We start from the raw sequence: 10703 nt of genomic DNA, 5'->3' as shown, positions 1-10703 counted from the left end.
GCTGAGATACTGGCTGCCCAGTGCTGAGGGGGTAAGGAAGGTGTGGGTAGGAACTGGGGCTCAGTGCTGCGCGTCTCCTGAGACCAGGGAACATTTCTCTGCTCTCCTTGTTGCTTCAGCATCAACAAATCTCTTTTTGTAGCTGAAAGATTAAATGCCTACTATAACTGTTGACTTGCTTACTGTATCTGTGTGCCTGCTATCTCTGTCCCTAGGCAGAGCTAGCCAGCGTTTTGACATGGCTGGCTGTCAAACAGGAGGGAGAGGGCTTCACGTGTGGCTTTAAGCAAGGCAGAGATTTGAAAAGCTGCAGCAAGTGTCTCTTGGGTTAGTGGAAATGGAGTTGGAATTGGTGGTGATGAGGGTCAAGAGAAAAGTTGGGAGATGAGAAACTTTTCTTACCACATCAAGTTATGACCGTTAAATCCAAACATAAGTTAGAAAAGCAGGTAAGTGTTTTGTGGTTAACTATCCCAAATGAATGATACTTAAATTTTGTCCTCGCACTGGTTTACTTACCTGCCTGTGGAGAACCTCATCACAGAGCATTATGTATTCAGAAAGAGATTCATCACCTATGAATAGGTGCCAAGAGTGGCATCTATTGTAATTAATTTGTGGCCAATTAAGGACTGCAGAATTTGGCCTGTAATTAGGATATGACAGTCTATGGTACACAGAGTTGGAAAGTTGATGGCAAAGTGTTATGGCTATGGAGAAGATGTTTAAATGCCTTTTAAATGGAAGTTGTCAGAGTCTGATTTCATGAGTTGCTCTGAAGTCACATGCTAAAACACTTCCTGAAGATGCTCAGATAACCACTGAGATGGCTTCTCCCACAGGTCTGGTTAGCCCTGGATGAGCCAGTCCTGTGTGAGAGTCTGGCAGGGCTGGAGTTAAAAGAGTGAACAGGCTAGACATGCAAACCAAAAAGCTTCAGACCTGTCAAGACTGATGAGAAAGCTTAGGCTGAGACTTGGAAGATCAGTAAAGTAGCAGAAGGGGGTAATCTTGGACCAGATAGTTAGTGTGGGTATGCACGTATCAAAGAGGCAGGCAGGCACTTTGGGAACAAGGCTAGAGGCAGCTACAGGGACTATTCTGAAGGTCTGTTTGCTGAAGTCTACTCCATCCAACATCTAACTGGACAGGGTTTTGTGGGATTTGAAGAAACTGCTTAGGAAACCAAGCAAGAAACTAGTTGTGACCCTGAGAGGAAAACAGCCAAAGCAGGCTGAGGCTTATCACATGCAGAGACAAAAAGATGGGTGGTTTGGGTGGGCAGTGAGTACGGATCTGCCCACGCAAGTAGCAGAAGACCTTGCATTACATTTGTTGCTTTCCTTTCCAGAAAATTGAGCTTTTTGCCACTTTCCTGCTTGCGTGTTTCCCTAAAAGGGAAATAAATCCATTGAAAGCAGAAACCAGGCATTCCCCTTGATTTGCCAACAGTCACTGCAGAGCGTGGAGGCCAGGCATGCCAGCCTGGGCTGGGACGGGAGGGCGGGCATGCCTGCACCCCCCCGCTCAGGCGGTGGGTGCTCATAAGCCATGAAGCATATATAATATCACAGTGCCCTCTTGGGGGCAGGTGCTCCCTGGAAATAGACTTTTATGAATCATGCGCTGCAGATCTCATTGCTCGCCACTGTTGTTTATTCTAGGAGCTCATGCTGCCTAGCTAAATCATGGATTTTCCCACTGAACACTGCTCTTTCTAAGGAATAGTTCAGAGTTTTGGCGTTGGATTTTTATTTTATTATTATTTCAATATGAATCCTTTCTCTGCTGATGATCTGTACTTTAAAATAACAGAAGCGAGGAGGGTGAGGCGCTCCCAAGTGAAGATGGCAGTCTGCCCTCAGAAATGAAACCTGTCTTGTTTAAACACTTTCAGATGACTCAGCCCCAGCAAGAAACAAATTGTTTTAACAATAGATTTAATTAGCTAGTGTTTGTATTCCTTCACAGTGTGCTTGAGTCCCAGTGCACCTGCTGGTAGACCTGTCTCAAAGCCCTGGCGTCTCCTGCAAAGGAGTGTGAAGAATGACTGAAGCGTTAAATAAGGACGTGGGTAAGTATGGCAATTCCTTGCCAACTGCGGGAACAGCCTGGAGAGGAGGAGAGTGTGACCAGTCTCTCTTCTCCTCTAGCTTTTGCAGTACTGTCTTTTGCTAAACATTAGAAAGAAATAAAATGTGAATAAAAGTGCAACTTCCAGCAAATATCTGGGATGATCCTATGGAACCGTAACTATATCACAGCTAATACGGCTCTTGATTTCCCCACTGTTGCCGGTAATGCTCTGAATGTATACTTAAGACCAAACATTTTGCCTGTTTTTCAGTAGCCACTCTGACTCACGAAAACAGGCAAACAAACTAACAGAAACGTTTGTTCTAGTATAGACCTACCGTTTCCCTCATTCCTTATGTTTCTAGGATTATGAAAGAACCTCTATTTTAAGGAAGAGATGAAATGACAAGCCTTTGACATTTGTGACAGTTTTTCCTTCATGTACACATATGAGACTGTGTGTGGTTTGGGGTGGGTTTTTCTTTTGTTTTGTGTGTTTTGTTGGTGTTTTGTGTTTTTTTTTTTACAAATTCAGCGAAAAGCCCATCTGTGGTAAGGATTCAGTTGAAAAAGATGTGCCACCTGGCAGATGAGTCCACAACCCTAAAATCTGGTTTCTCTGAAAAGCCAGCCTCTAAGATTGATGATGAGGGCTTCTGTATCTTCTTTATTTCTATTTCTAGATCTAGTTTACTTCACGTCAGAAATAAAGGTTTCCTAAATGCCAGGCCTGAAAACTTGTTCTGGGCTCTGACAGTCAGTCTTTTATGTTGCTGCTTCTCCCTTTCCTTCTTCCTCTGTCATTATCTCCCTAAAGATAATGATGCTGTTACAGGGCAGCAGCCCTTGGACGTCATCCGGCTATACCAGGCAGCACGATCAGTTGGGAAGACAGAACATGGGCAAAAAATCATGGTATGAGGAACACTTATCCAACTAGGTGCAGCTGGGAAATGCTAGGATAGATGTCCTTCTGTTTCCCTTGATCAGGCATCCCTTTGTTAAACTGGGAGGGAGGAGAAATCCCTGTATTTCTAAGCACGCCTTGCTTTGTGTGCTGAAGCCTTTTTCCTTGCAAAGACAACTCTTGGCCTCTCCAACTCCCTGCTTTGCTTTCTAAGCAATCACGAGGTAGAACCCAGCATCTCTTCTGTGCTGTCTTCGTTTCCTTGGTTCTCACTTGTCCTCAGCCTGTATAAAGGCATCGGCTGCTTTCATTTTGTTATTTAGTGGCTCTGTTTTAAGTGGGCAAGTTGTCTGATCGCTACTTACTGGATCCTGCTCTCAGTTTGTTGTAAGTCTGGCAACATTTAACTGCGTGGCCTGAGCTGGTTTGTGCCAAGCAGGACTAAAGATGAGTATTTTAGGAAAGTATCCGTATTTTAGGAAAGTATCATTTCTGCAGACAAGGGAAGAGGAGGAAAAATCTATTATTTGAGAAGCTGTGATAGTCTTACAGGGCAAAGCCTTGGCATCTGGAGGAATGATAGCTTCTGCTAGGGACGTGGTGTAAATCTGTTCAGTTTTGGCCAGCCTGCGAGTCTGAAGAGCGTGTGATTAGCAGAGCCCAGCCAATGCCCTGCGGGCAGCGGTTCCAGGCACAGGGACTGGGGCCAGCGCAGGCAGGATCTCCTCCTGCAGTGCTGGTCCCGGCCAGCCGGCCACTGCCACAGCACTCGGAAAGCAAAGCAGGGAGGCTGGCTGCTGCTGAGGCTCCCCCTGCCTCTGGTATGCAGGCCCTCTGCCTCAGGAGCAAGCTTTGAATTTTGAGCAGAAAAGAGCCTCTCTTGTGCATCTTTTTTTTTTTTTTTTTTACCTCCCCCCCCCCCCCCCCCCCCCCGGGTGTTTTTTAAACAGCTAGACAGGTGTATCAAAGTTTATTTTGGGGGAATGACGCAAAATATTTGCAAGTTCCCCTTTCCAGTTCACAGCTTCCAGAGAAAACAACTGATTTCTCTTTTTCTTTTTCTTTTTTTTTTTTTTTTGTGAAGATAGTGGATTCAAAACCCATTTTGCTGTCTCATCAAGCCTGCACCACCAAGTTGTACTGGTAGCATGGTAAATGGGAGTGCAATGATGGCTTCTCTGGGCTCTTAGGGACTGCTATAATTCTGGCAGTGATATGAATCAGGCCCAATTGGTTTGACAAGAAGTGTTTTATTCCTCCCAGATATTTGGGTGGCAGGTAGGTGTGATAGAGAGAGGCATCAGTGTAATCATTAAGATGGTAATGTCTCCTGCATGCTCTTCCTTCTCAGAGTCACTCCAGTGTCCTGAATGCACAGGGGGCATGGAGGAGTAATGAGGCAAGGTTTCATCAGTAGCTGTCAAATGCAGAAATAAATAATTTCAAGCAGTATAACTTCACTCAATTTGTATTTGTATCTGCTTGTGCTGGCTATACCTTGTATTTATATGGTGCCACGGGAAACTATTTTTAAATGTTAAAATTTAAATTAACACATGGTCCTGCAGGCTAAATCTGTTACGAATGATAACATTTCCACTGTAGTTTGTTTTGTAGCACCTCAAGAAAAGCAGCTGATTGGAGTGATTTATTTTCATTCCTAAGGGAAAAAATAGCCTTAGAGCCTTTGTGAGCTCTAGAGAAAAAGCAACCACAGCGCTGGGCAGGTGGTATCTGCAGTCATGGAAACAACTGCCAAAAACTTTCTCATCTTATCACTTCCCAGATAGGTCTTTGCTATAGGATGCACACATGAAAGAGTCTCTAGGGTCCTTCTGCCCTACATGGGAACACTGTCAACAATCCTGGCACAGTTTAAGAAATTGGTTGTCTTAGTCACCATATAAGACTCGGTTGACTGATGAGGTTGTAGGGAGGTACAAGGGCATGGGAATGGGGGGTGTGTGAGGAGAGCCTGGGACTTGGAAAGGGTAGTACGTGGGGTGACTTACACCCATGGCATGAAGGGACACAGGTCCCCAGGCTGTCCACAGGGCTCCCCTGCATTTCGTTTCACCCAAGTAAGTGTAAGTGAATTGTTACCCTATGCACATCTGGGCATAACTCATGCTTCTGGACCATGGGCCATGACTGTGGTGATCCCATACTTCTCTGTGGTATAGGGCTGAGCCACGCATGGGTGTCCAGGCCCCAAGGTGATCTGGAGGCAGCAGTCTTAATGACCCTTGCAACTCTTTCTCCATCCAGACTGGGATGTGGATCACCTCATGGTAGCCTAGTCACGCTGGTCACTATGGCATGAAGACCCAAGAGAGGACCAGGCTTCAACTACTCACCAGCTGCATAGCTCATAAGCCTCCGACTGCACCCTACAATAAGCAAAAGGGCATTTGGGAGGGTGGTGAAAAAGGTCCATGAAAAGGACTAGCATGATGTGTTTGTGATGTATGTAGAGCATGGGAATTTTCTGCGAATATTGACTTGTATTCTTGGAGGAGCAGGCTTATGTGCAGGAATATTTCCAGGGCTACATCTCTGATGTGTCTATTCCACTGTAATCAAACACATAACCTGCTTGTCCCTCTGTCTTCCCAGATCCATACCCTGCTGGCTATGGTATGTTTATTTTCTTCAGTAGTCCATTTTTTTGTGGATCAAAACAGAAATGGTGGTAGCAAAAGGAAGCAGTAAGGCCTAAAACAAGCCTCTGTCAAAATGACCCTCATGTCTCTCTCCAGTGTCTTCTATCCAGTTTGCACCCATGGCCAGCAGATGCAGGCCTGTGCCACGACAGACTGGTTGTCACAAAGGGTATATGGCAGCAGCAGTCCAGAGATGCTTCAGATCTTGGTCATTTACCAGTTCCTTGAGTGGCTTCCCATGTACGTTGCACAGCAGCAATGACAAAATTAGATCACTGATATAGTCACATTACTTTCCTGTGTGATGTATATATGAGAAGTTGGTTTGACATCATCTGAGAAACTCACTGGCCCTCAGGGGCTAAGTAGACACCACCAGTGACTAAGCCCTTCCCGAAAGGTGTGGTCAGATTGGTGGTGGAGCAGCACTGCACACCTCTAGGACTGGCAGCTGGGATCAACAGTGTGAACCACAGGTGGTGGATCCAGCCCCAGCAGGGAGAAAATGCCGCTCTCAGTGTGCATTCATTGCACACTAGCAAAGTGTGCAATGGGTGGGTTCATGCCTCTCTGCCTTCTTTTTTTTTTTAAATATTCAAGCAACACTGGTTTTTTGGTGTGTGGTGGTCAATTTTTCATGAGGTGTAGATCTAATTCAAAATTAACCACTGACTTAATCGCATAGCTATTACCTGAACAGATCAACATGGCCATTGCTAATTTTGATGCTAGAATACAGCACCAGATGTTGATTTTTCTCTAATCTGTCTCTCAGAATAAAAAGTTTTTTGCACTTTTGAACTCCTCAGCACTCAAAACCAAAATGGAACAGAGGGGACCTGTCAGGTATGTCCTGTATTTCATGGCACTGTAATGCCAGTGGTGGTCTAAAGACAGGTAGTTCTTTGAGAAGGAAAGTGCCAGGTTTCTCGTAAGAGAAGCATGTATAAGAAGATACAGGATCGGGGCCTGATCCTTTGGATATCACCATTCCTGACTTGCAACCCACTGCTCTGTGGCAGATCTGCCTTGTGCCAGGTGAGATTCTGTGCAAGCAGCTTTACAACAGGGAGGCACCTGGTGATGGCACAAATGGCCCATACAGTCTTTCTTTCCTCCTAGCATCCCTCTCCATAGGTTTCTTGCATTCCTAGGTGAGATGCATTGTTCCTTTGCAGATTTTACAGCTCCAGTTTCTGAGAAGGAATATTTGAAGGGGAGTTTCTAGGTCTGAATTGCTGAGAAAAAAATCTGTTTAGGAGGAGATGAGGACTTACTTTTTGTATCTCCTTTCCCTGCCTTTTCCTACTAGGAAAATGCTCTTTATGTTTATAATGAGGGGAATTTCCCACCTAGCTGCCTTTGTTATCAGCTTGGGTGTTCTTTCATCATCTCCTTACTGTCAGACACAGCCTCTGGCTAGGGAGAAACGGCTGTTTCTCCAGCCCCTCTGAAATTTCTCCTCACCTCTCAGAATACCAAACATATCTGATACATCAGGCTTGCAGGCTTGATTGCAACGTGCTGATTAAGCATTTTGTCCTCGGGCATGGGAAAAGGCCCTGGATTACGAAATCTTCAATTATTCTGCTGCCAAAGCTTATGGATTCTCCCTGCATTGCTGTGACCCCCGATGTGAGATGTCCTCCCCGGCAGTGGTCAGGAGAGCGTGGCAAGCCATCGCTAGCACTTTCCAGGCAGTGCATTTGCTCTCTGTAGCCCTTCTGCTCACTGTCTTCTAGGAGAATCTGGTTTTAGGCACTCTTGCTGCATTTTCCCAACTCCAAACATAGGCGGCTCTGTCTAATTATGCTTAATGCTTCTGGGTGCAGAATTGCAGGAGCCAGGTGAGAGTGCACTGTTCTGCTTCCTCACCTCTTTTATCCAGGACTTCATTAACAGCAGCTGATTGTCCTGTCATCATTTTGCTTGCATGCATGATTTACAGTCTCTTTCATTGCAAATTGGTCAACTTTTTCCTGCTCTGTTCGAGCTTTCTTGTGTTAACCAGGGAGGGATCCTGGTGGCTGGGCTGGGCTTCCTGAGGTAGACATGGGAATAGAAGCAGCGTGTCCTGCAGGCTCCCTCTCCTGTGCCTACCCCCTGAGACATGCACTCAACTGCGTCAGCTATAGCCAGGAGACTTGCTGAGCAAAGCACTGGGTGGGCAGCTCCAGTGCCTGTCTCTTCTGCACACCTCCCAGAGGCACTCCTCGCCACAGGGCCATTTCACAAGGCTTCGTTGTAGCTGTGAACCTCAGCTTTTCCTCTCGGATTGGCCTCAAAGGACATCTTACTTCCATGCTTCCTAGCACAGGACTTGTGTGGGCACATTGGCATTTCCAACCCTCCACCATACGTCTCAGAGGGAGGCTTCAGTTCCTCAAATCCTTGGATAAAATACTCTGGGGGAGTCTTGCTACATGCTTTCCCAGTCTCTACGAGGTGGCTACTGTCAGGGACAGGGAACAGCACTGGAAAGGCCTCCCCTCTCACCCAGCCTGACTGCTCTTGCATTCATCTTGTCCTGAAAAAAAAATTAGCTGCTGGGTGTTGTCATGGTGTTGCCTCCTGCTTCCCATTTCATTTTGCTCTGCGTGGGCAGATGTCACTTGTTTTCTTCTTTCTAAGGTGACTGCAGCCTATGTTGTGATTCTCTGTTAATGCACGAGACCCTAAATGTTTCCATTTCCTACGCCTAATGACTTATACCTGATGCAAATGCAATCCCCCACAGCGCTGCACCAGTCTGGGAAACTACATCTTATAGACAGCCTTTGCTTTTCTGCCTCTGCCCTTCACAGAAACAAGTATTAAAGGTCTGAGCATTTGACCGAAACCTGCCAGAAATTATGCCTGCTCCCCTCTGCCCGCCCGAGCCCACTTGTGCTGGCACCTCCCTGGAGGTGCAGCACAGGGGCTCTGCAGAGGTTGGATTGTACCCACCTGCTTTCAACTGAGCATTTCTACCTCTGTGGAGCCTCCAGCCAGGCAAAAACGTTGCTGCCACAGGAGATTTCAGCTCAGTTGCCTATCCAGGGGCTCGGGAGCAGCTTTTCTCTAAATTGTTAGTGAAGAGCAGCCTTCCAGTGGCGGACATCCTAGCTGTTGCAGGATGGGCTAAGGGAGGACTCATCCCCGTGTGGCAGCAGAAATGAAAGTGAGCTGAGGTGAGGTGAGGTGGCAGCACAGGCAAGGCAAGGCAGGGGGCTGTGAAAGGAGTAAGAGAGCGTCATTGAGAAAGGATGCTCGTGGCCGTGTTTCATGCTGGGAGCCTGCGCAGAGAGTTACCGTTTATCATCAGTCTTTAAGAGCCTGCTCTAACCCCCTCCTTTGGGGAATTAAAGCCACTTTGTAATTCACAGGTTTTGCCCTTTATAAGATTTATTTTTTTACCAAACCCTTGTAGGAAGGGGAAATCTAGGGCAGGTGGGTAGCTTTGGCAAGTATCAACCTCCTGAACTGAAAGCAAGTTCATCTCTCTATCTCCTGTTCTACATCTCTCTAACTTCTCCAGTGACCTCTCTGACAGATCCCCAGGAAGCAAAATAAACACTGGGTTTGATCTGGTTTACTCTGCAGAACAACTACTTGCAAAATCAATGGTGGGTTGTTTTTCTTCTCCTTTGCTGAAGCTAGAAATAGGTCAAGCAGCAAAACAGTGTTTCTGAGGCAGCCGTGAGTGACTGGTGTACGTAGGTGTATTTCAGAGGTGGCCTCTCCCTGGGGTTAATGGTCTCCTGCCTAAAATCCCCGCAGCTTCCTTCTGCTAGAAGAAGGAGGAAGTGAATTGTTTGCAGCAGAGAAATGAAACCACTTAGATTTCCTTGAACAGAGAGGGTAGGTTTTTCAATAGAAAATATACCTAGTACACCCTCCTACGATGCACTGTGCCCATGACACCCAGCTTTGTTTTTTCACGTCTGACGTCTGTGCTTGGGAGCCTCAGCCCTTCGCTAATACCCTCTCTCATTAGCATTGTACCTTGCCTGCAGTTAGACTGTGTAAGGCAGAAAACCTTCTTAATGGAAGTGAATGAGAGTGTCTTGCATTGTATGAAGCTATTTTGGATCACATATGGAGTTGTCAGGTCTATTCTAACTCACACAAAAGTTAATTTGGTCACAGCAAGACAGCAATATTCACAGTATTGTATGTCCCACTCTTCCTGTTCAGTAAGGTTGTCCCACTTAATTTCCCTCAGAAAATCCCAGCCTCGGTGATTGGCTTTATTTTCTGCAGATCATTCAGATCTTTGCTTGTCTCTTTTGAATGTTTGGCAGCGTTTTCAGTGACACAGGCTGTAACAAACTGCTGCAAGGGCTTTCACAAGCAGTCGCTGCCTTGGAAAAAATAGGAGTCTTTGTTTTCTCGTGTGCCATGTGTCCCTCTGAGTGTGAAATCAATCCTTCAGAACACACAGAGTCAGGGCGCAAGGGCGACAGCCCACAGATCATTTAGTATTGCTCTGAATTGTTAGGGCAGCAGAGGAACAGTAGACACATGCGATTTGCTATTTCCTATCTATACTGTGGTTTTTCATATCAAACTGGCTTGTTTGAAAGGCTTAGTTCTTGCAGCTGAAACCTGGGAGACACCAGGCAGCTGCCACTGACATGCATGGGCTGAGAACTGCTGAAACGTTCCTCTCTCTGTTTCCTATAAGCAGTCAAGCCAAATAGCAGAAGAAATTTGTGGGCTTTCTCCAGCCAAGGTCGTAGGAAAGAATTTTAAAAAAGCAAACAAACCATCAGCCTGTTTTGGAAAATGCAAATGAGAAACCTGCTTTATCGCAGCATCTGAATGGCAGCTGCTCGCAGAGGAGAGCAAAGAAAGCCAGAGATGGGAAACGACCTTCCAGAGCTTTCACCCTTCGCACGTGGCTCTGCGTCACTGGGGACTATTCACTAGCATAGCCACTGCGACAAGCCCAGCAGAGTTCTTCCGCTGTCAGCTTCCTCACTAGTTCTTCGGAAGAGATCAGAACAGCCGTGCTTAGATGTCACCTAGTGCGCTCATGTTTGTTTTCTCTCCTTCCACTTAAAGGTGTCTTTCAA

This window comes from Pygoscelis adeliae, unplaced genomic scaffold (assembly GCF_000699105.1).
Source record: "Pygoscelis adeliae isolate BGI_AS28 unplaced genomic scaffold, ASM69910v1 Scaffold251, whole genome shotgun sequence".
In the NCBI taxonomy this organism is placed as follows: domain Eukaryota; kingdom Metazoa; phylum Chordata; class Aves; order Sphenisciformes; family Spheniscidae; genus Pygoscelis; species Pygoscelis adeliae.
The sequence above is the reverse complement of the archived record's forward strand: the minus strand, read 5'-3'. Positions refer to the sequence as shown.